We start from the raw sequence: 22,650 nt of genomic DNA, 5'->3' as shown, positions 1-22,650 counted from the left end.
ATTTGAACTAAAACTAAATAAAAAAATTCGTTGTCGGCAGGATTCGAATATGTGCGGACAGCGCCTAAAAGATTGTAAGTCTATGGCCTCGGCCACGACAACTTTTTTGTTTACTTTTCAAGGCAACTTTAATTTCTAAAATTGTATTTATTTAATTTAATTTTTAATTAAAAAATGCAAAAAAAATGCGTTTTCGGCAGGATTCGAACTTGTGCCTGCAGTGCTGATTAGTTTCCTTTTTTATAGCCTTAACCAATCGGTCACGGCAACTCTTGCTTTTCCTTCTTGAGGCAGCTAGCGTGATTTTATTCAATTATTTAAATGCTCGTCCCATGGCATTGTAATTTTTTCATGGTTTTGGGGTTTTAATTATTTTTATTGGTTAAGTGTAGATTTTTGTCCCAATAAGCTAGGTATTTACAGTAATATGTGTAGATATGCTAAGTGCAGTTTCTTTACAGTTATAATTGCTGTTATTCTTTTGACCGTTTCTAACAACCAACTTTGTTCCTATTTGAATAAGGTATATATGCTATTTGTATAATTTTTAAAAACAGAATTTTATAAAATTTTGCTGAACAAATTGTCAAATTTTAATCAAACGAATGTTAAATTTTAACATTTTTTATCGAATTTTAATCAAACCAATCTTATTTGTGGACTAACAATTAATAAAGTTAAAAGAAAAAAGGCATATTGTTCGTATTTTTAATTTTTTAAACGTAAGCCGATAGATATTTTTTATTACAACTCAAGTTGTAGGATCACGTCTGTAAAACTACATATATGTTTAATAAATAAGCAAAAGTGATAAAAATTCGAATTGCTGGTTGTGGGTAAATGGCCAGCTGCAAATATTTGTTGCAACTTTTACGTTAATTTACTTTTGTTAATAAAGTGATTTAAAATAATTTTTGTCGCAATTACAAAAATAATTATGGTTACTAAATTAAAGACTGTTATTGCATTTCATTAAAGAAAAGAATTACTTGCCCATTTAAAATTTATTTTATTGCTGTAACAGGTTTTGCAATATAATAACAGTTTTATATATCTAATCGTGTTATTTAAATAAAATGCATGTTAAAGGCAATACAAAATGACATTTCCTACTTTAAAATGAACCACCCCAAAAAAGTTTAGAATACCCGAGGAAATAGTAGGACGCGAAGTACGCACAAAGCTCGCTACGCAAACACCTTGTTTAAACCAACCAAAAAAAATTGACTTAAAATCAAAGTTTCGAAAGACAATAAGGCATAAGGCTGCCAATCACAATTGGTGGCTTACTTAAGATTTATGTTTATTAGCATCTTAACAAGGCTTTCGCACTTACTGGGTTGGCGAGTGGTTAAGGCGTTGGACTTAAGTTCCAATGGACGAATGTCCGCGTGGGTTCGAACCCCACACCCAGTAATTTCATTTTAACTTGATTTATTTTAAAAAAAATGACATTTGGTTCAAAACCGTTTAAACCTTTTTTTTATAAAAAAAACTTACACAGTAAATTAAAATATAACCTTTATAATAACTAGACTAAATTTCAGCAAACAAACACGCATCGATGTCGTATAATATAATCAAACTAAATTTAAAAGCAAAATATTTATCTTATTTTTTATTAATCAAGCAAATATTTAAGCATAATTGACAATAAAATACCTAATTTTATACCCAAAGTAAAAATCATGAACCTTTACCACTTTAAGTAAAATGTTTTTGATATTTTGAGCATTTGCTTGAACAAATAAACGCTGTAAAAGACTCTTGTAGGGAGTGAGGTCAAGAAAATTTTAATCCTAAAAAGTATCGACTGAAACTGTGCTCCTTGGTCTGGTGACAATGTTGACGGTAATAAATCTTGCTAGTAAGCATTTGCAAGTTTTATTGCAAAGCGTTGCAAAACCGATTAACGCTACCACTATTCAGACTTTGCAATATAAGGATGTTTATTCTAGGCACCTCCTTGTTTGTTATCACAAAACCAATCACTTACCGAATTGGAAAATTGGCTTCTTATGTTCTATCCGAGAATATCCCTAGTTAAAAATTATTTTCAGAAAAAGAATACTTACCTTTTGTGTATGAAAATTAAATTTGTTGTTTAAAAACTACATCTTGACTTATTCAGCTTCTCATTTTTTAAGTTTTTTTACAATTAAACAACAACTAGAAATATAAGACGTCTTATAATACACATGGCTTTGTTTCGCTGCGATGCAATTTTATCGTTATTAATCGTGTTTTTAAAGAACAAAGCAAACTTATTAACCCAACGAGTATGTTTTACGATTTTGTACAGTATGCAATAAAACCGCTTCAAATAGCGTATAAAAAAATTACATACATTTCCTACTCTTTATTGCCACTTTTTTATTATTCACGAAGCCCAATCACTACTTTAACCTAATCCAATTGTTTATTTTTGTTTTATTAATTGTAAAATGATTTAAAAAAATTTAGGCAAGGGTCACCCTTTCCTATGCAAAAAGGTACAAATTTTTTGCCCTTTTATTCAACGTCACAATGCCATTGTGAAATGAAACCGACTTTATCAATTACATCGTGTGATTCAATTAGCAACCGTAACTCTGTGTGTGATGAAAAGTGAACAAATAAATATGTCTTAAGCATAAATAAGTATTTCACGTACTTAAAGTAGGAAAAATTTTGCTAAATAAAATACGAGCGCGCCAGGACTCGAACCTGGAATCTTCTGCTCCGTAGGCAGACGCGTTATCCATTGCGCCACGCACCCGCACTGTCAAATTTGATAAATAATGTTTTGTTAATTAAAACTTTAAAAATGTTAAGTCTGTCCAAACAAAAAACGAAATAATGGGCATGCTTCCCCAGAAACTTTTTGAATTTATTTGCTGTAAACACGCTATTTTTAGATTTAATAGTTAATTGTTTAAAATAAAGGCCCTTTCACACGGCGTACGCAAAATTTATTTATTATTGTCTATTTCCTATATAATTTAAAACGTATTTTGTATATTTCAAATTCTCATTTTAATAGAGCTTGAATTGACACAATAAAAAGCAAAGTAGCATAACAGATTTATTTTATTATAAGCGTCTATTAAGTTTAAAACTAAAAACTTTGGGGAAATAATGGTGCAAGTTATGTAACAACTGACAATAGATTTCAACGAAAATATTTATAAACAATTTATTAATTTTCTTGTTCATCTTGTCAGCTCTTCTATAAAATAACACGATATATTATTAAGCATTGTAATTAAGACACCTCAGATTATAAAGTTTTTGTTGATAATCTATTTAACTTTTCTTTCGAATAAATATTCTTTTACCTCTACATACTTAAATCTCCACCACCCCCCTCCCTCCTCCTTTTCCTAGCCATCCTTTCTCTTCTCTATACAATCACAACATCACCCCATGTTTATGTTGTTGTCCTACTCTTATTGTTCAAGTGTTTGTGTAATGTACATAAATAGCCTAAGTTTGCAATAAAAATAGGCAACCTTACTTTTGTTAGTGTATTCCATCAACACAGTTTTAATATTAAACAGACAGACAGAAAAGTGTATTTAATGACTGTTGCACTTACCAAATGCTTCTGCAAAATGATGTCGAACTAAGCTATTAGCTGCAAATAACTAAAATATTCCTCGATTACAAAAGTTTAATTAACTTCTTGCATACCAAAATATGCACATCACAAAATGTCAGCGGTTCGATAAAGTTAGTTAGAATTTGCCCTTTTTTAACACTTTGTAGAAACTCTACAGGAAGCAAATAATAAAATTTTGCGCTTTTGTTGAAAAATATGGTAACTTTAATTTTATTTTTTTTGTTTCATTAATAATTTACTTAATTTTTTGATGTGTTTACATTTAAGTTACTTTTAATTACTTGCATTTATTTTCGTTATTTTAAACCCTGCGTCAGAATTACTGTGACAACCATTTAATAGGGCATTCTTTTTTTTAACAAAAAACCATAGCAGCTTTTTAAAGTCAAATGGTAAATTTATATTTTAAGTGCTATTTTTGCTTTTTTCTTTTAAAAAACACAGCTAAAATAAGTTTTTTTTTAAGATATTAGAAATTAAGTTGTCATTAAGGTTGATTGGTATGTAACTTATTTAAAATAAATTCACATAAACTTACTTTAATTTTAATAAAAAAAATATTTGATGTTGATTTAATACGAAATTTTATGTGCTGACAAGCTTTGACTTTCTTTTTTCGATGTCAAAAGTATATCGAATGCTTTTAATTATAACTTGTTTATGAAATTTGCAGTTTATATTTAACATTTCTTGTCGCACAAAAATTTATCTGTTTTTTTTCTGGTATTGATTCATATTTTAATCTAGTCATTTACGCTTCATATTAAGTGCATATACTTAAATTAAACCTGGCAATTTAGTTTTACTAAACGGACGCCACCAAACAAACATGGATTTGGACTTCAAAGTAAATTTAGTGTTAATTTTTTTTAAATAGTCGGAATCTCATATTCTTGTACACAACCAATCATTAAGAACAATCAAAATTATTAAATTTGCTACTTGTGCAAAAACATTGCACAGAATATCAAAAAAAATAATAAAATTTAGTCGACTTTTTTTATATTCGCGAGTTAGAATTTGCATAAGCTGTTAATTACAGTCGGAAGATAAACAATAGCCTAATTTAACATAAACGTCATGATAGGTTTACAAATCTTCGTGGTGTTTAAAGTTTAACGTATTATTTTAAAGTAATCAGAAAAAATTTTTTTTAAAATAACAACCAACTTCATGATAGTAAAATAATATTAGGCGTTTCTGGAGATTGAACCCAGGATCTCCTGTTTACGAGACAGACGCTTTACCACTAAGCTATGAAGCCTTGGTGACTAAATAAATAAAATACTGATTCGATTCAAAAGTTTTTTTAAACAAGTTAAAATTTGTTATTACTAATTATGCAATCCTGTCTGGTAATGTTCAGGCAAGTGGTGGGCAATATAAAGGAGTTTTGAAAAAAACACAGACCTTTAAGATTTTTTCTGCAATTTAGTCCACCATCTAGCAAAAAAAGTAGTTTATCAACCTTTAAGATTAATGGAAAAATACAGATTCTTTAACTTCCATTAAATCAATCATCTGATTTTGGATTTATAAAATTATTTTTGTCTTCTAAAGATGTTTAAAAGAAGCTGGTAATGCACATGTTTACGTTTGTAAAACTGTTTTAATATATTTATATTGAAAAGGGTTTTTTTAAAACGCAATAATTGTGTCAAAGTAATTTTAAATTCATCATCACAACAAGCAAAAATACTTACAACTAGATTTATTTGATAAATAAAATAAGATTTAAAATAATTTCATCATTTTTGAAATAAATCTCTATTAATAAATAAAGATAAACATAAATTAATTATGATTATCAACTAAATTATTAAATCAAATTTTATGTATTTAATTATTAGATAAATGTTTATCATTATTATTTTCTTTTTAATTTAAAAGATTGCGGTTCGAGTCCACCTAGGGTCAAATATTAATCGCTTTTTTTACAATTTTGCTTTGCAAATTTGATAGAAATGTCGCAAATCAGTCGTTTCTGTGTCGCAATCATTGGCGCGTTTAACTCTTTAACCGAAAAGTTGGAGGTAAACATGGATTTAGACATTACTTAATTTAGCGTTTAATTTTGAAAGAAATTAGACAGAATTTTATATTCTTGTAAACAACCGACAGCTAAGGGCAGTTATTAATCAATAAATTTACTACACTCCATTTTTAACAAAACTTATCTTGGAGACAATATTAAACATCGGTGGTAAAGTTTATGCTTGTCAAGCTTGGGATTTCTGGTTTTCACCCAGACGGTCCGTGTAGAAATAGTTTTTTTATTTTCGACGTGCGTTTTAATGTTATGATGCATAGATCGTTCAATTTGGGAGTTTTCAACAAGAATTTAAATATTAAAATACTTTACTTTATTTTAAATACATTTGTTTGTAACGACATGACTGATACATCGACTTTCTTTAAAGGCATTATGACATAGTGTTAAAGCGCCTGTCTAGTAAAAAGAAGGTCCTGGGGTCGATCCCCATTAGCGCCTAATCATTTACCGCACGATCAGTAAAAGTTTTATTATGAAGGTACTGTCCAACGATATCCACTGAACAACGTTACTTATTTTTTGTGGATAAACTCTTTGTTCCCTTTAAGGCAGCTAGCGTAATTTTAGTTAAAAAATTAGTAAAAAAAAATCCGTTGTCGACAGGATTCGAACCTTCGCGGGCAAAGCGCAAAAGATTTCAAGTCGATTGCCTTAACGACTCGGCCACGCCAATTCGTATGTTGGAATCTCGGAGCAGCCAGCGTGATTTAATCAAATTATTTAAAGTTGTATTAAAACATAAAATAAAGCGTTGTCGGCATGAGTCGAACCTGCGCGGGCAGAGCCTCAAAAAAACTCAAACCTATAGCTCCACCAATCGGCCACGACAACTCTAATGTTCCATTCTAGAAGCACCTCGCGTGATTTTAATTAGTTAATTAAATTTGTATTTAAAATAAAATAATGCGTTGTCGGCAGGATTCGAACCTGACAACTGTTATGTTGGATTCTCGGAGCAGCTAGCGTGATTTAAATTAATTTTATAACAAAACTGAAATAAAAATGCGTTATCGGCTGGACTCGAACCTTCGCGGGCAGAGCCTAAAAGAAATCAAGTCTAAAATAAGTTTTTTTCCCCGAGCAGCTAGCGCGATTTTAATTAATTATTTAAATTTGAACTAAAACTAAATAAAAAAATTCGTTGTCGGCAGGATTCGAATATGTGCGGACAGCGCCTAAAAGATTGTAAGTCTATGGCCTCGGCCACGACAACTTTTTTGTTTACTTTTCAAGGCAACTTTGATTTCTAAAATTGTATTTATTTAATTTAATTTTTAATTAAAAAATGCAAAAAAAATGCGTTTTCGGCAGGATTCGAACTTGTGCCTGCAGTGCTGATTAGTTTCCTTTTTTATAGCCTTAACCAATCGGTCACGGCAACTCTTGCTTTTCCTTCTTGAGGCAGCTAGCGTGATTTTATTCAATTATTTAAATGCTCGTCCCATGGCATTGTAATTTTTTCATGGTTTTGGGGTTTTAATTATTTTTATTGGTTAAGTGTAGATTTTTGTCCCAATAAGCTAGGTATTTACAGTAATATGTGTAGATATGCTAAGTGCAGTTTCTTTACAGTTATAATTGCTGTTATTCTTTTGACCGTTTCTAACAACCAACTTTGTTCCTATTTGAATAAGGTATATATGCTATTTGTATAATTTTTAAAAACAGAATTTTATAAAATTTTGCTGAACAAATTGTCAAATTTTAATCAAACGAATGTTAAATTTTAACATTTTTTATCGAATTTTAATCAAACCAATCTTATTTGTGGACTAACAATTAATAAAGTTAAAAGAAAAAAGGCATATTGTTCGTATTTTTAATTTTTTAAACGTAAGCCGATAGATATTTTTTATTACAACTCAAGTTGTAGGATCACGTCTGTAAAACTACATATATGTTTAATAAATAAGCAAAAGTGATAAAAATTCGAATTGCTGGTTGTGGGTAAATGGCCAGCTGCAAATATTTGTTGCAACTTTTACGTTAATTTACTTTTGTTAATAAAGTGATTTAAAATAATTTTTGTCGCAATTACAAAAATAATTATGGTTACTAAATTAAAGACTGTTATTGCATTTCATTAAAGAAAAGAATTACTTGCCCATTTAAAATTTATTTTATTGCTGTAACAGGTTTTGCAATATAATAACAGTTTTATATATCTAATCGTGTTATTTAAATAAAATGCATGTTAAAGGCAATACAAAATGACATTTCCTACTTTAAAATGAACCACCCCAAAAAAGTTTAGAATACCCGAGGAAATAGTAGGACGCGAAGTACGCACAAAGCTCGCTACGCAAACACCTTGTTTAAACCAACCAAAAAAAATTGACTTAAAATCAAAGTTTCGAAAGACAATAAGGCATAAGGCTGCCAATCACAATTGGTGGCTTACTTAAGATTTATGTTTATTAGCATCTTAACAAGGCTTTCGCACTTACTGGGTTGGCGAGTGGTTAAGGCGTTGGACTTAAGTTCCAATGGACGAATGTCCGCGTGGTTTCGAACCCCACACCCAGTAATTTCATTTTAACTTGATTTATTTTAAAAAAAATGACATTTGGTTCAAAACCGTTTAAACCTTTTTTTTATAAAAAAAACTTACACAGTAAATTAAAATATAACCTTTATAATAACTAGACTAAATTTCAGCAAACAAACACGCATCGATGTCGTATAATATAATCAAACTAAATTTAAAAGCAAAATATTTATCTTATTTTTTATTAATCAAGCAAATATTTAAGCATAATTGACAATAAAATACCTAATTTTATACCCAAAGTAAAAATCATGAACCTTTACCACTTTAAGTAAAATGTTTTTGATATTTTGAGCATTTGCTTGAACAAATAAACGCTGTAAAAGACTCTTGTAGGGAGTGAGGTCAAGAAAATTTTAATCCTAAAAAGTATCGACTGAAACTGTGCTCCTTGGTCTGGTGACAATGTTGACGGTAATAAATCTTGCTAGTAAGCATTTGCAAGTTTTATTGCAAAGCGTTGCAAAACCGATTAACGCTACCACTATTCAGACTTTGCAATATAAGGATGTTTATTCTAGGCACCTCCTTGTTTGTTATCACAAAACCAATCACTTACCGAATTGGAAAATTGGCTTCTTATGTTCTATCCGAGAATATCCCTAGTTAAAAATTATTTTCAGAAAAAGAATACTTACCTTTTGTGTATGAAAATTAAATTTGTTGTTTAAAAACTACATCTTGACTTATTCAGCTTCTCATTTTTTAAGTTTTTTTACAATTAAACAACAACTAGAAATATAAGACGTCTTATAATACACATGGCTTTGTTTCGCTGCGATGCAATTTTATCGTTATTAATCGTGTTTTTAAAGAACAAAGCAAACTTATTAACCCAACGAGTATGTTTTACGATTTTGTACAGTATGCAATAAAACCGCTTCAAATAGCGTATAAAAAAATTACATACATTTCCTACTCTTTATTGCCACTTTTTTATTATTCACGAAGCCCAATCACTACTTTAACCTAATCCAATTGTTTATTTTTGTTTTATTAATTGTAAAATGATTTAAAAAAATTTAGGCAAGGGTCACCCTTCCCTATGCAAAAAAGTACAAATTTTTTGCCCTTTTATTCAACGTCACAATGCCATTGTGAAATGAAACCGACTTTATCAATTACATCGTGTGATTCAATTAGCAACCGTAACTCTGTGTGTGATGAAAAGTGAACAAATAAATATGTCTTAAGCATAAATAAGTATTTCACGTACTTAAAGTAGGAAAAATTTTGCTAAATAAAATACGAGCGCGCCAGGACTCGAACCTGGAATCTTCTGCTCCGTAGGCAGACGCGTTATCCATTGCGCCACGCACCCGCACTGTCAAATTTGATAAATAATGTTTTGTTAATTAAAACTTTAAAAATGTTAAGTCTGTCCAAACAAAAAACGAAATAATGGGCATGCTTCCCCAGAAACTTTTTGAATTTATTTGCTGTAAACACGCTATTTTTAGATTTAATAGTTAATTGTTTAAAATAAAGGCCCTTTCACACGGCGTACGCAAAATTTATTTATTATTGTCTATTTCCTATATAATTTAAAACGTATTTTGTATATTTCAAATTCTCATTTTAATAGAGCTTGAATTGACACAATAAAAAGCAAAGTAGCATAACAGATTTATTTTATTATAAGCGTCTATTAAGTTTAAAACTAAAAACTTTGGGGAAATAATGGTGCAAGTTATGTAACAACTGACAATAGATTTCAACGAAAATATTTATAAACAATTTATTAATTTTCTTGTTCATCTTGTCAGCTCTTCTATAAAATAACACGATATATTATTAAGCATTGTAATTAAGACACCTCAGATTATAAAGTTTTTGTTGATAATCTATTTAACTTTTCTTTCGAATAAATATTCTTTTACCTCTACATACTTAAATCTCCACCACCCCCCTCCCTCCTCCTTTTCCTAGCCATCCTTTCTCTTCTCTATACAATCACAACATCACCCCATGTTTATGTTGTTGTCCTACTCTTATTGTTCAAGTGTTTGTGTAATGTACATAAATAGCCTAAGTTTGCAATAAAAATAGGCAACCTTACTTTTGTTAGTGTATTCCATCAACACAGTTTTAATATTAAACAGACAGACAGAAAAGTGTATTTAATGACTGTTGCACTTACCATATGCTTCTGCAAAATGATGTCGAACTAAGCTATTAGCTGCAAATAACTAAAATATTCCTCGATTACAAAAGTTTAATTAACTTCTTGCATACCAAAATATGCACATCACAAAATGTCAGCGGTTCGATAAAGTTAGTTAGAATTTGCCCTTTTTTAACACTTTGTAGAAACTCTACAGGAAGCAAATAATAAAATTTTGCGCTTTTGTTGAAAAATATGGTAACTTTAATTTTATTTTTTTTGTTTCATTAATAATTTACTTAATTTTTTGATGTGTTTACATTTAAGTTACTTTTAATTACTTGCATTTATTTTCGTTATTTTAAACCCTGCGTCAGAATTACTGTGACAACCATTTAATAGGGCATTCTTTTTTTTAACAAAAAACCATAGCAGCTTTTTAAAGTCAAATGGTAAATTTATATTTTAAGTGCTATTTTTGCTTTTTTCTTTTAAAAAACACAGCTAAAATAAGTTTTTTTTTAAGATATTAGAAATTAAGTTGTCATTAAGGTTGATTGGTATGTAACTTATTTAAAATAAATTCACATAAACTTACTTTAATTTTAATAAAAAAAATATTTGATGTTGATTTAATACGAAATTTTATGTGCTGACAAGCTTTGACTTTCTTTTTTCGATGTCAAAAGTATATCGAATGCTTTTAATTATAACTTGTTTATGAAATTTGCAGTTTATATTTAACATTTCTTGTCGCACAAAAATTTATCTGTTTTTTTTCTGGTATTGATTCATATTTTAATCTAGTCATTTACGCTTCATATTAAGTGCATATACTTAAATTAAACCTGGCAATTTAGTTTTACTAAACGGACGCCACCAAACAAACATGGATTTGGACTTCAAAGTAAATTTAGTGTTAATTTTTTTTAAATAGTCGGAATCTCATATTCTTGTACACAACCAATCATTAAGAACAATCAAAATTATTAAATTTGCTACTTGTGCAAAAACATTGCACAGAATATCAAAAAAAATAATAAAATTTAGTCGACTTTTTTTATATTCGCGAGTTAGAATTTGCATAAGCTGTTAATTACAGTCGGAAGATAAACAATAGCCTAATTTAACATAAACGTCATGATAGGTTTACAAATCTTCGTGGTGTTTAAAGTTTAACGTATTATTTTAAAGTAATCAGAAAAATTTTTTTTTAAAATAACAACTAACTTCATGATAGTAAAATAATATTAGGCGTTTCTGGAGATTGAACCCAGGATCTCCTGTTTACGAGACAGACGCTTTACCACTAAGCTATGAAGCCTTGGTGTCTAAATAAATAAAATACTGATTCGATTCAAAAGTTTTTTTAAACAAGTTAAAATTTGTTATTACTAATTATGCAATCCTGTCTGGTAATGTTCAGGCAAGTGGTGGGCAATATAAAGGAGTTTTGAAAAAAACACAGACCTTTAAGATTTTTTCTGCAATTTAGTCCACCATCTAGCAAAAAAAGTAGTTTATCAACCTTTAAGATTAATGGAAAAATACAGATTCTTTAACTTCCATTAAATCAATCATCTGATTTTGGATTTATAAAATTATTTTTGTCTTCTAAAGATGTTTAAAAGAAGCTGGTAATGCACATGTTTACGTTTGTAAAACTGTTTTAATATATTTATATTGAAAAGGGTTTTTTTAAAACGCAATAATTGTGTCAAAGTAATTTTAAATTCATCATCACAACAAGCAAAAATACTTACAACTAGATTTATTTGATAAATAAAATAAGATTTAAAATAATTTCATCATTTTTGAAATAAATCTCTATTAATAAATAAAGATAATCATAAACATAAATTAATTATGATTATCAACTAAATTATTAAATCAAATTTTATGTATTTAATTATTAGATAAATGTTTATCATTATTATTTTCTTTTTAATTTAAAAGATTGCGGTTCGAGTCCACCTAGGGTCAAATATATAATCGCTTTTTTTACAATTTTGCTTTGCAAATTTGATAGAAATGTCGCAAATCAGTCGTTTCTGTGTCGCAATCATTGGCGCGTTTAACTCTTTAACCGAAAAGTTGGAGGTAAACATGGATTTAGACATTACTTAATTTAGCGTTTAATTTTGAAAGAAATTAGACAGAATTTTATATTCTTGTAAACAACCGACAGCTAAGGGCAGTTATTAATCAATAAATTTACTACACTCCATTTTTAACAAAACTTATCTTGGAGACAATATTAAACATCGGTGGTAAAGTTTATGCTTGTCAAGCTTGGGATTTCTGGTTTTCACCCAGACGGTCCGTGTAGAAATAGTTTTTTTATTTTCGACGTGCGTTTTAATGTTATGATGCATAGATCGTTCAATTTGGGAGTTTTCAACAAGAATTTAAATATTAAAATACTTTACTTTATTTTAAATACATTTGTTTGTAACGACATGACTGATACATCGACTTTCTTTAAAGGCATTATGACATAGTGTTAAAGCGCCTGTCTAGTAAAAAGAAGGTCCTGGGGTCGATCCCCATTAGCGCCTAATCATTTACCGCACGATCAGTAAAAGTTTTATTATGAAGGTACTGTCCAACGATATCCACTGAACAACGTTACTTATTTTTTGTGGATAAACTCTTTGTTCCCTTTAAGGCAGCTAGCGTAATTTTAGTTAAAAAATTAGTAAAAAAAAATCCGTTGTCGACAGGATTCGAACCTTCGCGGGCAAAGCGCAAAAGATTTCAAGTCGATTGCCTTAACGACTCGGCCACGCCAATTCGTATGTTGGAATCTCGGAGCAGCCAGCGTGATTTAATCAAATTATTTAAAGTTGTATTAAAACATAAAATAAAGCGTTGTCGGCATGAGTCGAACCTGCGCGGGCAGAGCCTCAAAAAACTCAAACCTATAGCTCCACCAATCGGCCACGACAACTCTAATGTTCCATTCTAGAAGCACCTCGCGTGATTTTAATTAGTTAATTAAATTTGTATTTAAAATAAAATAATGCGTTGTCGGCAGGATTCGAACCTGACAACTGTTATGTTGGATTCTCGGAGCAGCTAGCGTGATTTAAATTAATTTTATAACAAAACTGAAATAAAAATGCGTTATCGGCTGGACTCGAACCTTCGCGGGCAGAGCCTAAAAGAAATCAAGTCTAAAATAAGTTTTTTTCCCCGAGCAGCTAGCGCGATTTTAATTAATTATTTAAATTTGAACTAAAACTAAATAAAAAAATTCGTTGTCGGCAGGATTCGAATATGTGCGGACAGCGCCTAAAAGATTGTAAGTCTATGGCCTCGGCCACGACAACTTTTTTGTTTACTTTTCAAGGCAACTTTAATTTCTAAAATTGTATTTATTTAATTTAATTTTTAATTAAAAAATGCAAAAAAAATGCGTTTTCGGCAGGATTCTAACTTGTGCCTGCAGTGCTGATTAGTTTCCTTTTTTATAGCCTTAACCAATCGGTCACGGCAACTCTTGCTTTTCCTTCTTGAGGCAGCTAGCGTGATTTTATTCAATTATTTAAATGCTCGTCCCATGGCATTGTAATTTTTTCATGGTTTTGGGGTTTTAATTATTTTTATTGGTTAAGTGTAGATTTTTGTCCCAATAAGCTAGGTATTTACAGTAATATGTGTAGATATGCTAAGTGCAGTTTCTTTACAGTTATAATTGCTGTTATTCTTTTGACCGTTTCTAACAACCAACTTTGTTCCTATTTGAATAAGGTATATATGCTATTTGTATAATTTTTAAAAACAGAATTTTATAAAATTTTGCTGAACAAATTGTCAAATTTTAATCAAACGAATGTTAAATTTTAACATTTTTTATCGAATTTTAATCAAACCAATCTTATTTGTGGACTAACAATTAATAAAGTTAAAAGAAAAAAGGCATATTGTTCGTATTTTTAATTTTTTAAACGTAAGCCGATAGATATTTTTTATTACAACTCAAGTTGTAGGATCACGTCTGTAAAACTACATATATGTTTAATAAATAAGCAAAAGTGATAAAAATTCGAATTGCTGGTTGTGGGTAAATGGCCAGCTGCAAATATTTGTTGCAACTTTTACGTTAATTTACTTTTGTTAATAAAGTGATTTAAAATAATTTTTGTCGCAATTACAAAAATAATTATGGTTACTAAATTAAAGACTGTTATTGCATTTCATTAAAGAAAAGAATTACTTGCCCATTTAAAATTTATTTTATTGCTGTAACAGGTTTTGCAATATAATAACAGTTTTATATATCTAATCGTGTTATTTAAATAAAATGCATGTTAAAGGCAATACAAAATGACATTTCCTACTTTAAAATGAACCACCCCAAAAAAGTTTAGAATACCCGAGGAAATAGTAGGACGCGAAGTACGCACAAAGCTCGCTACGCAAACACCTTGTTTAAACCAACCAAAAAAAATTGACTTAAAATCAAAGTTTCGAAAGACAATAAGGCATAAGGCTGCCAATCACAATTGGTGGCTTACTTAAGATTTATGTTTATTAGCATCTTAACAAGGCTTTCGCACTTACTGGGTTGGCGAGTGGTTAAGGCGTTGGACTTAAGTTCCAATGGACGAATGTCCGCGTGGGTTCGAACCCCACACCCAGTAATTTCATTTTAACTTGATTTATTTTAAAAAAAATGACATTTGGTTCAAAACCGTTTAAACCTTTTTTTTATAAAAAAAACTTACACAGTAAATTAAAATATAACCTTTATAATAACTAGACTAAATTTCAGCAAACAAACACGCATCGATGTCGTATAATATAATCAAACTAAATTTAAAAGCAAAATATTTATCTTATTTTTTATTAATCAAGCAAATATTTAAGCATAATTGACAATAAAATACCTAATTTTATACCCAAAGTAAAAATCATGAACCTTTACCACTTTAAGTAAAATGTTTTTGATATTTTGAGCATTTGCTTGAACAAATAAACGCTGTAAAAGACTCTTGTAGGGAGTGAGGTCAAGAAAATTTTAATCCTAAAAAGTATCGACTGAAACTGTGCTCCTTGGTCTGGTGACAATGTTGACGGTAATAAATCTTGCTAGTAAGCATTTGCAAGTTTTATTGCAAAGCGTTGCAAAACCGATTAACGCTACCACTATTCAGACTTTGCAATATAAGGATGTTTATTCTAGGCACCTCCTTGTTTGTTATCACAAAACCAATCACTTACCGAATTGGAAAATTGGCTTCTTATGTTCTATCCGAGAATATCCCTAGTTAAAAATTATTTTCAGAAAAAGAATACTTACCTTTTGTGTATGAAAATTAAATTTGTTGTTTAAAAACTACATCTTGACTTATTCAGCTTCTCATTTTTTAAGTTTTTTTACAATTAAACAACAACTAGAAATATAAGACGTCTTATAATACACATGGCTTTGTTTCGCTGCGATGCAATTTTATCGTTATTAATCGTGTTTTTAAAGAACAAAGCAAACTTATTAACCCAACGAGTATGTTTTACGATTTTGTACAGTATGCAATAAAACCGCTTCAAATAGCGTATAAAAAAATTACATACATTTCCTACTCTTTATTGCCACTTTTTTATTATTCACGAAGCCCAATCACTACTTTAACCTAATCCAATTGTTTATTTTTGTTTTATTAATTGTAAAATGATTTAAAAAAATTTAGGCAAGGGTCACCCTTTCCTATGCAAAAAAGTACAAATTTTTTGCCCTTTTATTCCACGTCACAATGCCATTGTGAAATGAAACCGACTTTATCAATTACATCGTGTGATTCAATTAGCAACCGTAACTCTGTGTGTGATGAAAAGTGAACAAATAAATATGTCTTAAGCATAAATAAGTATTTCACGTACTTAAAGTAGGAAAAATTTTGCTAAATAAAATACGAGCGCGCCAGGACTCGAACCTGGAATCTTCTGCTCCGTAGGCAGACGCGTTATCCATTGCGCCACGCACCCGCACTGTCAAATTTGATAAATAATGTTTTGTTAATTAAAACTTTAAAAATGTTAAGTCTGTCCAAACAAAAAACGAAATAATGGGCATGCTTCCCCAGAAACTTTTTGAATTTATTTGCTGTAAACACGCTATTTTTAGATTTAATAGTTAATTGTTTAAAATAAAGGCCCTTTCACACGGCGTACGCAAAATTTATTTATTATTGTCTATTTCCTATATAATTTAAAACGTATTTTGTATATTTCAAATTCTCATTTTAATAGAGCTTGAATTGACACAATAAAAAGCAAAGTAGCATAACAGATTTATTTTATTATAAGCGTCTATTAAGTTTAAAACTAAAAACTTTGGGGAAATAATGGTGCAAGTTATGTAACAACTGACAATAGATTTCAACGAAAATATTTATAAACAATTTATTAATTTTCTTGTTCATCTTGTCAGCTCTTCTATAAAATAACACGATATATTATTAAGCATTGTAATTAAGACACCTCAGATTATAAAGTTTTTGTTGATAATCTATTTAACTTTTCTTTCGAATAAATATTCTTTTACCTCTACATACTTAAATCTCCACCACCCCCCTCCCTCCTCCTTTTCCTAGCCATCCTTTCTCTTCTCTATACAATCACAACATCACCCCATGTTTATGTTGTTGTCCTACTCTTATTGTTCAAGTGTTTGTGTAATGTACATAAATAGCCTAAGTTTGCAATAAAAATAGGCAACCTTACTTTTGTTAGTGTATTCCATCAACACAGTTTTAATATTAAACAGACAGACAGAAAAGTGTATTTAATGACTGTTGCACTTACCAAATGCTTCTGCAAAATGATGTCGAACTAAGCTATTAGCTGCAAATAACTAAAATATTCCTCGATTACAAAAGTTTAATTAACTTCTTGCATACCAAAATATGCACATCACAAAATGTCAGCGGTTCGATAAAGTTAGTTAGAATTTGCCCTTTTTTAACACTTTGTAGAAACTCTACAGGAAGCAAATAATAAAATTTTGCGCTTTTGTTGAAAAATATGGTAACTTTAATTTTATTTTTTTTGTTTCATTAATAATTTACTTAATTTTTTGATGTGTTTACATTTAAGTTACTTTTAATTACTTGCATTTATTTTCGTTATTTTAAACCCTGCGTCAGAATTACTGTGACAACCATTTAATAGGGCATTCTTTTTTTTAACAAAAAACCATAGCAGCTTTTTAAAGTCAAATGGTAAATTTATATTTTAAGTGCTATTTTTGCTTTTTTCTTTTAAAAAACACAGCTAAAATAAGTTTTTTTTTAAGATATTAGAAATTAAGTTGTCATTAAGGTTGATTGGTATGTAACTTATTTAAAATAAATTCACATAAACTTACTTTAATTTTAATAAAAAAAATATTTGATGTTGATTTAATACGAAATTTTATGTGCTGACAAGCTTTGACTTTCTTTTTTCGATGTCAAAAGTATATCGAATGCTTTTAATTATAACTTGTTTATGAAATTTGCAGTTTATATTTAACATTTCTTGTCGCACAAAAATTTATCTGTTTTTTTTCTGGTATTGATTCATATTTTAATCTAGTCATTTACGCTTCATATTAAGTGCATATACTTAAATTAAACCTGGCAATTTAGTTTTACTAAACGGACGCCACCAAACAAACATGGATTTGGACTTCAAAGTAAATTTAGTGTTAATTTTTTTTAAATAGTCGGAATCTCATATTCTTGTACACAACCAATCATTAAGAACAATCAAAATTATTAAATTTGCTACTTGTGCAAAAACATTGCACAGAATATCAAAAAAAATAATAAAATTTAGTCGACTTTTTTTATATTCGCGAGTTAGAATTTGCATAAGCTGTTAATTACAGTCGGAAGATAAACAATAGCCTAATTTAACATAAACGTCATGATAGGTTTACAAATCTTCGTGGTGTTTAAAGTTTAACGTATTATTTTAAAGTAATCAGAAAAATTTTTTTTTAAAATAACAACTAACTTCATGATAGTAAAATAATATTAGGCGTTTCTGGAGATTGAACCCAGGATCTCCTGTTTACGAGACAGACGCTTTACCACTAAGCTATGAAGCCTTGGTGTCTAAATAAATAAAATACTGATTCGATTCAAAAGTTTTTTTAAACAAGTTAAAATTTGTTATTACTAATTATGCAATCCTGTCTGGTAATGTTCAGGCAAGTGGTGGGCAATATAAAGGAGTTTTGAAAAAAACACAGACCTTTAAGATTTTTTCTGCAATTTAGTCCACCATCTAGCAAAAAAAGTAGTTTATCAACCTTTAAGATTAATGGAAAAATACAGATTCTTTAACTTCCATTAAATCAATCATCTGATTTTGGATTTATAAAATTATTTTTGTCTTCTAAAGATGTTTAAAAGAAGCTGGTAATGCACATGTTTACGTTTGTAAAACTGTTTTAATATATTTATATTGAAAAGGGTTTTTTTAAAACGCAATAATTGTGTCAAAGTAATTTTAAATTCATCATCACAACAAGCAAAAATACTTACAACTAGATTTATTTGATAAATAAAATAAGATTTAAAATAATTTCATCATTTTTGAAATAAATCTCTATTAATAAATAAAGATAAACATAAATTAATTATGATTATCAACTAAATTATTAAATCAAATTTTATGTATTTAATTATTAGATAAATGTTTATCATTATTATTTTCTTTTTAATTTAAAAGATTGCGGTTCGAGTCCACCTAGGGTCAAATATATAATCGCTTTTTTTACAATTTTGCTTTGCAAATTTGATAGAAATGTCGCAAATCAGTCGTTTCTGTGTCGCAATCATTGGCGCGTTTAACTCTTTAAAGTTGGAGGTAAACATGGATTTAGACATTACTTAATTTAGCGTTTAATTTTGAAAGAAATTAGACAGAATTTTATATTCTTGTAAACAACCGACAGCTAAGGGCAGTTATTAATCAATAAATTTACTACACTCCATTTTTAACAAAACTTATCTTGGAGACAATATTAAACATCGGTGGTAAAGTTTATGCTTGTCAAGCTTGGGATTTCTGGTTTTCACCCAGACGGTCCGTGTAGAAATAGTTTTTTTATTTTCGACGTGCGTTTTAATGTTATGATGCATAGATCGTTCAATTTGGGAGTTTTCAACAAGAATTTAAATATTAAAATACTTTACTTTATTTTAAATACATTTGTTTGTAACGACATGACTGATACATCGACTTTCTTTAAAGGCATTATGACATAGTGTTAAAGCGCCTGTCTAGTAAAAAGAAGGTCCTGGGGTCGATCCCCATTAGCGCCTAATCATTTACCGCACGATCAGTAAAAGTTTTATTATGAAGGTACTGTCCAACGATATCCACTGAACAACGTTACTTATTTTTTGTGGATAAACTCTTTGTTCCCTTTAAGGCAGCTAGCGTAATTTTAGTTAAAAAATTAGTAAAAAAAAATCCGTTGTCGACAGGATTCGAACCTTCGCGGGCAAAGCGCAAAAGATTTCAAGTCGATTGCCTTAACGACTCGGCCACGCCAATTCGTATGTTGGAATCTCGGAGCAGCCAGCGTGATTTAATCAAATTATTTAAAGTTGTATTAAAACATAAAATAAAGCGTTGTCGGCATGAGTCGAACCTGCGCGGGCAGAGCCTCAAAAAAACTCAAACCTATAGCTCCACCAATCGGCCACGACAACTCTAATGTTCCATTCTAGAAGCACCTCGCGTGATTTTAATTAGTTAATTAAATTTGTATTTAAAATAAAATAATGCGTTGTCGGCAGGATTCGAACCTGACAACTGTTATGTTGGATTCTCGGAGCAGCTAGCGTGATTTAAATTAATTTTATAACAAAACTGAAATAAAAATGCGTTATCGGCTGGACTCGAACCTTCGCGGGCAGAGCCTAAAAGAAATCAAGTCTAAAATAAGTTTTTTTCCCCGAGCAGCTAGCGCGATTTTAATTAATTATTTAAATTTGAACTAAAACTAAATAAAAAAATTCGTTGTCGGCAGGATTCGAATATGTGCGGACAGCGCCTAAAAGATTGTAAGTCTATGGCCTCGGCCACGACAACTTTTTTGTTTACTTTTCAAGGCAACTTTGATTTCTAAAATTGTATTTCTTTAATTTATTTTTTAATTAAAAAATGCAAAAAAAATGCGTTTTCGGCAGGATTCGAACTTGTGCCTGCAGTGCTGATTAGTTTCCTTTTTTATAGCCTTAACCAATCGGTCACGGCAACTCTTGCTTTTCCTTCTTGAGGCAGCTAGCGTGATTTTATTCAATTATTTAAATGCTCGTCCCATGGCATTGTAATTTTTTCATGGTTTTGGGGTTTTAATTATTTTTATTGGTTAAGTGTAGATTTTTGTCCCAATAAGCTAGGTATTTACAGTAATATGTGTAGATATGCTAAGTGCAGTTTCTTTACAGTTATAATTGCTGTTATTCTTTTGACCGTTTCTAACAACCAACTTTGTTCCTATTTGAATAAGGTATATATGCTATTTGTATAATTTTTAAAAACAGAATTTTATAAAATTTTGCTGAACAAATTGTCAAATTTTAATCAAACGAATGTTAAATTTTAACATTTTTTATCGAATTTTAATCAAACCAATCTTATTTGTGGACTAACAATTAATAAAGTTAAAAGAAAAAAGGCATATTGTTCGTATTTTTAATTTTTTAAACGTAAGCCGATAGATATTTTTTATTACAACTCAAGTTGTAGGATCACGTCTGTAAAACTACATATATGTTTAATAAATAAGCAAAAGTGATAAAAATTCGAATTGCTGGTTGTGGGTAAATGGCCAGCTGCAAATATTTGTTGCAACTTTTACGTTAATTTACTTTTGTTAATAAAGTGATTTAAAATAATTTTTGTCGCAATTACAAAAATAATTATGGTTACTAAATTAAAGACTGTTATTGCATTTCATTAAAGAAAAGAATTACTTGCCCATTTAAAATTTATTTTATTGCTGTAACAGGTTTTGCAATATAATAACAGTTTTATATATCTAATCGTGTTATTTAAATAAAATGCATGTTAAAGGCAATACAAAATGACATTTCCTACTTTAAAATGAACCACCCCAAAAAAGTTTAGAATACCCGAGGAAATAGTAGGACGCGAAGTACGCACAAAGCTCGCTACGCAAACACCTTGTTTAAACCAACCAAAAAAAATTGACTTAAAATCAAAGTTTCGAAAGACAATAAGGCATAAGGCTGCCAATCACAATTGGTGGCTTACTTAAGATTTATGTTTATTAGCATCTTAACAAGGCTTTCGCACTTACTGGGTTGGCGAGTGGTTAAGGCGTTGGACTTAAGTTCCAATGGACGAATGTCCGCGTGGTTTCGAACCCCACACCCAGTAATTTCATTTTAACTTGATTTATTTTAAAAAAAATGACATTTGGTTCAAAACCGTTTAAACCTTTTTTTTATAAAAAAAACTTACACAGTAAATTAAAATATAACCTTTATAATAACTAGACTAAATTTCAGCAAACAAACACGCATCGATGTCGTATAATATAATCAAACTAAATTTAAAAGCAAAATATTTATCTTATTTTTTATTAATCAAGCAAATATTTAAGCATAATTGACAATAAAATACCTAATTTTATACCCAAAGTAAAAATCATGAACCTTTACCACTTTAAGTAAAATGTTTTTGATATTTTGAGCATTTGCTTGAACAAATAAACGCTGTAAAAGACTCTTGTAGGGAGTGAGGTCAAGAAAATTTTAATCCTAAAAAGTATCGACTGAAACTGTGCTCCTTGGTCTGGTGACAATGTTGACGGTAATAAATCTTGCTAGTAAGCATTTGCAAGTTTTATTGCAAAGCGTTGCAAAACCGATTAACGCTACCACTATTCAGACTTTGCAATATAAGGATGTTTATTCTAGGCACCTCCTTGTTTGTTATCACAAAACCAATCACTTACCGAATTGGAAAATTGGCTTCTTATGTTCTATCCGAGAATATCCCTAGTTAAAAATTATTTTCAGAAAAAGAATACTTACCTTTTGTGTATGAAAATTAAATTTGTTGTTTAAAAACTACATCTTGACTTATTCAGCTTCTCATTTTTTAAGTTTTTTTACAATTAAACAACAACTAGAAATATAAGACGTCTTATAATACACATGGCTTTGTTTCGCTGCGATGCAATTTTATCGTTATTAATCGTGTTTTTAAAGAACAAAGCAAACTTATTAACCCAACGAGTATGTTTTACGATTTTGTACAGTATGCAATAAAACCGCTTCAAATAGCGTATAAAAAAATTACATACATTTCCT

The 22,650-nt window shown here is 29.6% G+C and overlaps 7 non-coding genes across 7 annotated transcripts; 4 read left to right on the top strand and 3 right to left on the bottom strand.

Moving 5' to 3' along the window:
* The first annotated feature begins 1,334 nt into the window (after nt 1-1,334).
* Trnal-uaa (transfer RNA leucine (anticodon UAA)) lies at nt 1,335-1,416 on the top strand. The gene has a single exon. It is a non-coding gene; the product is annotated as a tRNA-Leu (tRNA).
* Nucleotides 1,417-2,685: 1,269 nt separating this feature from the next.
* Trnar-acg (transfer RNA arginine (anticodon ACG)) lies at nt 2,686-2,758 on the bottom strand. Its single transcript has one exon. It is a non-coding gene; the product is annotated as a tRNA-Arg (tRNA).
* A 5,341-nt stretch (nt 2,759-8,099) lies between these two features.
* Trnal-uaa (transfer RNA leucine (anticodon UAA)) lies at nt 8,100-8,181 on the top strand. Its single transcript has one exon. It is a non-coding gene; the product is annotated as a tRNA-Leu (tRNA).
* A 1,269-nt stretch (nt 8,182-9,450) lies between these two features.
* On the bottom strand, nt 9,451-9,523 carry Trnar-acg (transfer RNA arginine (anticodon ACG)). Its single transcript has one exon. It is a non-coding gene; the product is annotated as a tRNA-Arg (tRNA).
* Nucleotides 9,524-14,870: 5,347 nt separating this feature from the next.
* Trnal-uaa (transfer RNA leucine (anticodon UAA)) lies at nt 14,871-14,952 on the top strand. Its single transcript has one exon. It is a non-coding gene; the product is annotated as a tRNA-Leu (tRNA).
* A 1,269-nt stretch (nt 14,953-16,221) lies between these two features.
* Nucleotides 16,222-16,294, bottom strand: Trnar-acg (transfer RNA arginine (anticodon ACG)). The gene has a single exon. It is a non-coding gene; the product is annotated as a tRNA-Arg (tRNA).
* Nucleotides 16,295-21,630: 5,336 nt separating this feature from the next.
* On the top strand, nt 21,631-21,712 carry Trnal-uaa (transfer RNA leucine (anticodon UAA)). Its single transcript has one exon. It is a non-coding gene; the product is annotated as a tRNA-Leu (tRNA).
* The last annotated feature ends 938 nt before the right edge of the window (nt 21,713-22,650 follow it).

Source organism: Corella eumyota, chromosome 7, assembly GCF_963082875.1.
Source record: "Corella eumyota chromosome 7, kaCorEumy4.1, whole genome shotgun sequence".
Classification (NCBI taxonomy): Eukaryota; Metazoa; Chordata; class Ascidiacea; order Phlebobranchia; family Corellidae; genus Corella; species Corella eumyota.
The sequence above is the reverse complement of the archived record's forward strand: the minus strand, read 5'-3'. Positions and strand labels throughout refer to the sequence as shown.